Raw genomic sequence first — 4,969 nt, 5'->3', positions numbered from 1 at the left:
AGTCCAAAACCGCATGATGAGGGGATAGCCAATCCATGCCCAGAATAACATCGAAGTCCAGCATATCAAGTAAAATAAGATCTGCCCGAGTCTCATGCCCCTGAATAATCACCACACAGGATCTACAAACCTGATCCACTACTAAAGAATCCCCTACCGGGGTCGAAACATGTAATGGGACCTCAAGTGACTCATAAGGAATACCCAAACGTGGAGCAAAATATATAGACACATAGGAATACGTGGAACCTGGATCAAATAAAGCTGAAGCAGTCTGCTGACAAATAAGGATAGTACCTGTGATAACATCATCTGATGCCTCAGCCTCTGCCCTCGCCGGAGCAGCATAGAAGTGGCCCTGTCGGCCTCCCCCACGAACATTCACCCTACCACTTGACCTGCCTCCTCGGGAACCTCCCCGAATACCCTGCTGACCATCGCCACGGCCGTGACCCCGATCTATACCTCCTAGTGGAGGTGGTACTACTGCCAACGGTCTAGCCCGGCCGGGACACTCCCTAGCCCAGTGCTCTAGTGAGCCACAATCGAAACATCCTGAAGCTGAGCGACCCGTGATAACTCGTCCGCGGTAGGAAGAAAGTGGACTCAATCCCCTCAAGCTCTGCCCTGCGATGGAACCCCCCGAACGGGGCTGACTACTCTCAACTGCTGGTAGAGCGGCCTGAATCGGCCGGCTGGATTGACCCTGCTGGTACCTATCCTGCTGAAACCGCTGGCGGGGCCTGTCATAACTATCATGGCCTCTAGAATGTGACCCACTGAAGCTACCCTGATGCCTGGGTCTCTTATCGCTTCCCCCTTGGGCCTGGCGATGAATAATTTCGATCGTGCGGGCATGATCCACCACATCCAGAAAAGAGCGGCCCGCAGAAACAAGGTGCTCGGTCCCCAATCTCAGGTAAGGTCTTAATCCATGCACAAAACATCGTACCCGCTCCTCCTCAGTAGGTAGAATCATAGTGGCATGTCGGGAAAGCTGATGAAATCTAGCCTCGTACTCTGCAATCGTCATGTGGCCCTGCTCCAACCGAGTAAACTGATCCCGAAGTCGGTCCCGAACACTCCTAGGGATGTATTGAGCTAAGTAAGCCTCTGAGAACTGGGCCCATGTCAATAGTGGTGACCCAGCTGGTCTGGACTGCAAATAAGAGCGCCACCACTGTCTGGCTGCCCCTCTAAACTGGTGAGCAGTGAAGTCGGCGCCTCTGGACTCCACAAGACCCAAGGAATGGAGCTGCTCTTGACAGGTAGTCAAGAACTCCATGGCATCCTCGCCAGTGGCTCCAGAAAATATCGGGGGCGATAGCCTCTGAAATATCCCTAACATCTTCTGATCCTGTAATGACATCATACCCTCTGGAACTGCTGGCGGGGGTGCAACAACTGGTGGAGGCAGTTGAACCTCAGGTACTGGCTGAACAAGCGGATCCCGCGGTGCTAGTATGCCTGATACTGGGGTCGGGGCCTGTGGTACAACTCCAATAGCCGTGAGGAGCTGCACAATCGCTGTCTGTAGTGCAGGGGTCATAACTGGTGCAGCTGGAGGCTGTGCTGGTGGTGGTGGTCCCTCTGGCTGAGTAGGAATAGGAGCGTCCTGATGATCCTCTACCAGCTCTGGCTCTATCTCTGGGTTGGGAGCTGGTGCTGCTCTCCTACCTGTCCCACGAGGACGACCTCTAGGCATGCCGGGCCTTGGTGTGTTATCATTACCGGTGGTACCGCGCGTACGAACCATTCCTGTGAAAGAGTGAGTGGAACAAATGAGATTTCACAGAATCAATAAGACACAACACTGCACGAAATGATACAACATAGAGAATGTTCCTAATGACATCTTGTAGCCTCCCGAAGATAAGTTACGGACGTCTCCGCACCTATCCGCGAGACTCTACTAGACGTTAGCTCTGTACAAGTGAGACCAACGAACCTAGGGCTCTGATACCAACTTGTCACGACCCAATTTTGTAGGTCATGATGGCACCTACTATAACCCTCTAGTAGGTAAGCCAACCTATTAACCCGGAACTTCAAGTAATGTGTTTGAAGGCAAAAACTATATAAGAGCATTGAAATATAAAAGTAAACAGAATGAATAAGCGGAAGTAAACCAAAACATGTTTTAAACAACTAAAGATCCCTCCCAGAACCTGGAAGTCACAAGTACAGAGCTGCTACAAAATAAAATACGAGTACAAGTCCCGAAAGTGGACCAAAAAGATATAAAACAACTGGCTAGTCTCAGAAGGCAAAAGACGGGCCATCCATGCTGAAGGAGACAAGAATGATCTAAAAACGCCAAGTACTCACACTAGTCTCCGAAGTTGACTGCAACAGGCTCGATTTATCCACGGCGATAGCTGGTGCTCGGTCCTGCATCACGAAAGTAGATGCAGAGTGTAGTATGAGTACCAAGACAACAGGTACCCAGTAGGCATCATAGGCCAACTGAGCAGAAAAGGTAAAAACAATATGAAAAAGAAGAATAGCCTAAATAGGAGTCAACATAAGCATCAAAAGGAAAAAAAATACTACCTATGAAAACTACAGCTAACTATACCCAACTGAGCCCCCCATAAGCCCAACCGGGACACTCGTGCGCAAGTTAAATAAAAACTCGGACGAACCCCCATAAGCCCGCCGAGTACACAGAATAGCTACAACTACCAAGGCTAGGAACCAAGAATCTGCGATGTTAGGAGCCGAAGTATTATATCATTTCCAAACCCAGAATCTCTAAGAGTCAATCGATCTAGTGGTGACTTAGGGGTCGAGGCTGGGACTGGGACCCAGAGGCTCACCCGAATATTCAAAGTGGTCAAGGCCAGGACTGGGTACCCGGATGCTTGCCATAATATATAAGTACGGTCGAGGCCGGGACTGGGTACCCGGATGCTCGTCGTAACACATCGATATGATGAGGCCAAGACTGGATACCAAGATGCTCGTCATACTACCAAGTCGACGGAGGCCGGGGCTGGGTACACGGATGCTCCTCGATAATTCAGAATGGAGGCCGGGACTGGGTACCCGGATACTCACAGATATTTTATCTTATGGTGCCGAATATTCTCCTTTCCAACTAAACAATAATAGTACCGAGAATCTCCTTTCCAATGAGTCAACCAATATGCCGCCAAAACTAAAACCGGAGCCAAAGTCAACGATCACGAAATCTAGTGCTGCCGACGCCTCACAAAAGTCATGATTATATCGAGTTATGGATGATGGTATTTTTAAGAGCAAGAGTAACGCCTAGCTAAGGCCAAACTACTAGGCACTAGCCCGCTACACCATTCTACAAGGATCTAAGTCTACCGGAGCGACGCCGGGACATCTAAAGCAAGTTTACATCCTATACTAAGGCCAATATACCCCACTGTATCAATAACATGCTCATTCAACTCTACTTATAAAACTTAACAAATAACGACAAGATACACATGCTTCTAAATATCCGAAAACCCGATAATAAGCCTAAAGCATAATTTCTAACGCCCAAGATATACAATCAAACTACCCAACCCAAATTCCAACTATTTCAACATGCTTTCACACATTTCAGCTCAATCTAAAGAAAGGTAAACCGTAGCCTACCTGTAGGCCAAACACGCGGGCTCCAAATCACTGTGCTGGAGCTTTTCCCTTTCGAACGGCCTCGGAACGCTGCCAAGCTGTCAAAAATAGAACCATAACGTCGATACGGTCGTTTAGACACTAATTTCATAATTTTTGGAAATGGACCAATTTTGGGGTCGAAAACGGGAATTGTGGGGCCCACATACGAAATTCCAGATTTGACCCCCAAAACAGGTTCTACACGTCACCCCAAGCACACAAATCAGATTTATAACATAATTCGGGGTGGGAAATTACGTAAGACGATCAAAAATCAATTCCCACATTTTTAAACTAAGAAAACGATATAAGGCAGCCTCCTTACACGTCGATTTCTCAAAAACGAAATACTGTCAATCAAAACAAATTATACCATGACGTTCCTTGCGAAAAACCCCACAATCTAGCCTCAAGAATCACTCAAAACGGAGTTATATTGACCAAGATACACTCTTTCAATTTTCAACAAAATTTCATTCCGAAAATGACTAAATCTGCTGCTTAAAATCAATTTATTACCTCGAACGACGTGCCAAAAATAGATTCTGAAACTTCCACGATGTTCTCCTTAAATTTCCACGCAAGATAGCCTCTGGAATCACCCAAATCGGATTTATATTGGTCAAGATATAACTTGTCAAAGTTCTTCAAAAATCCATTCCGAAAATGGATACTGCTGCAAATAAAATCACGATTTTTACCAGAATCGAATACTCCAAATCAGTTTTCAGTTTCTCCAATGCATTCTCCACGAAAAACCTCACAATTTTGCCTTTTGAATCACCCAATTTGGAGCTCTAGAACTCAAGAAATGAGGGTTCAAAGTTGAGGAGAAAATCTGAAAATTTTTCTGCACTATTGCTGCAGATTTTCTGGTTTAGCCACAATTTAAAGTCTCCGAACGAACCTTCGGAATTCGTTCGGAATCAGATAAAAATAAACCAAATATGCTACTCCACTAAATTCGACATTCCGGACTCAATGGCGCATTCAGAATTTCCATACGAGATCATTTTAATAAAAAGTGGGCCCCACACCCAAAAGTCATTTTCCACAACGGGTCTCGATATTAGCTCGGGAGCCTCGGGAAGCGAACGAAAGGTCGTTCCTGACCAAAATTGACATTCCGGAACTAACCGCACTGTCAGAATTTTTATTCGAGCGCATTTTCCAAGAATGTTGACCAAAGTCAACTATAGGCTAAGTTTCAAAGTCAAAAGCGCCAAATAGCCCCAAACTCGTATCAATTGACTCGATAGTCATTCCAACAGTGCTACTAGCCTAATTTGGTCATTCCGGAGCTGATGGAACCATCAGAATTTGAATTCGAAAT

General features: G+C 46.4%; 1 long non-coding RNA gene across 1 annotated transcript; it reads right to left on the bottom strand.

Annotated features, from left to right (window-relative positions):
- Window positions 1-2,329: 2,329 nt before the first annotated feature.
- Window positions 2,330-4,481, bottom strand: LOC129891321 (uncharacterized). The gene is made up of 3 exons (XR_008767166.1): window positions 4,156-4,481; window positions 3,616-3,692; window positions 2,330-2,391 (listed from the first exon to the last, which is right to left on the bottom strand). It is a non-coding gene; the product is annotated as an uncharacterized LOC129891321 (long non-coding RNA).
- Between the last annotated feature and the right edge of the window lie 488 nt (window positions 4,482-4,969).

The sequence above is a fragment of the Solanum dulcamara genome, chromosome 6, assembly GCF_947179165.1.
Source record: "Solanum dulcamara chromosome 6, daSolDulc1.2, whole genome shotgun sequence".
In the NCBI taxonomy this organism is placed as follows: Eukaryota; Viridiplantae; Streptophyta; class Magnoliopsida; order Solanales; family Solanaceae; genus Solanum; species Solanum dulcamara.
Note: the sequence above shows the minus strand (reverse complement) of the source record. Positions and strands in the feature narration are given on the sequence as shown.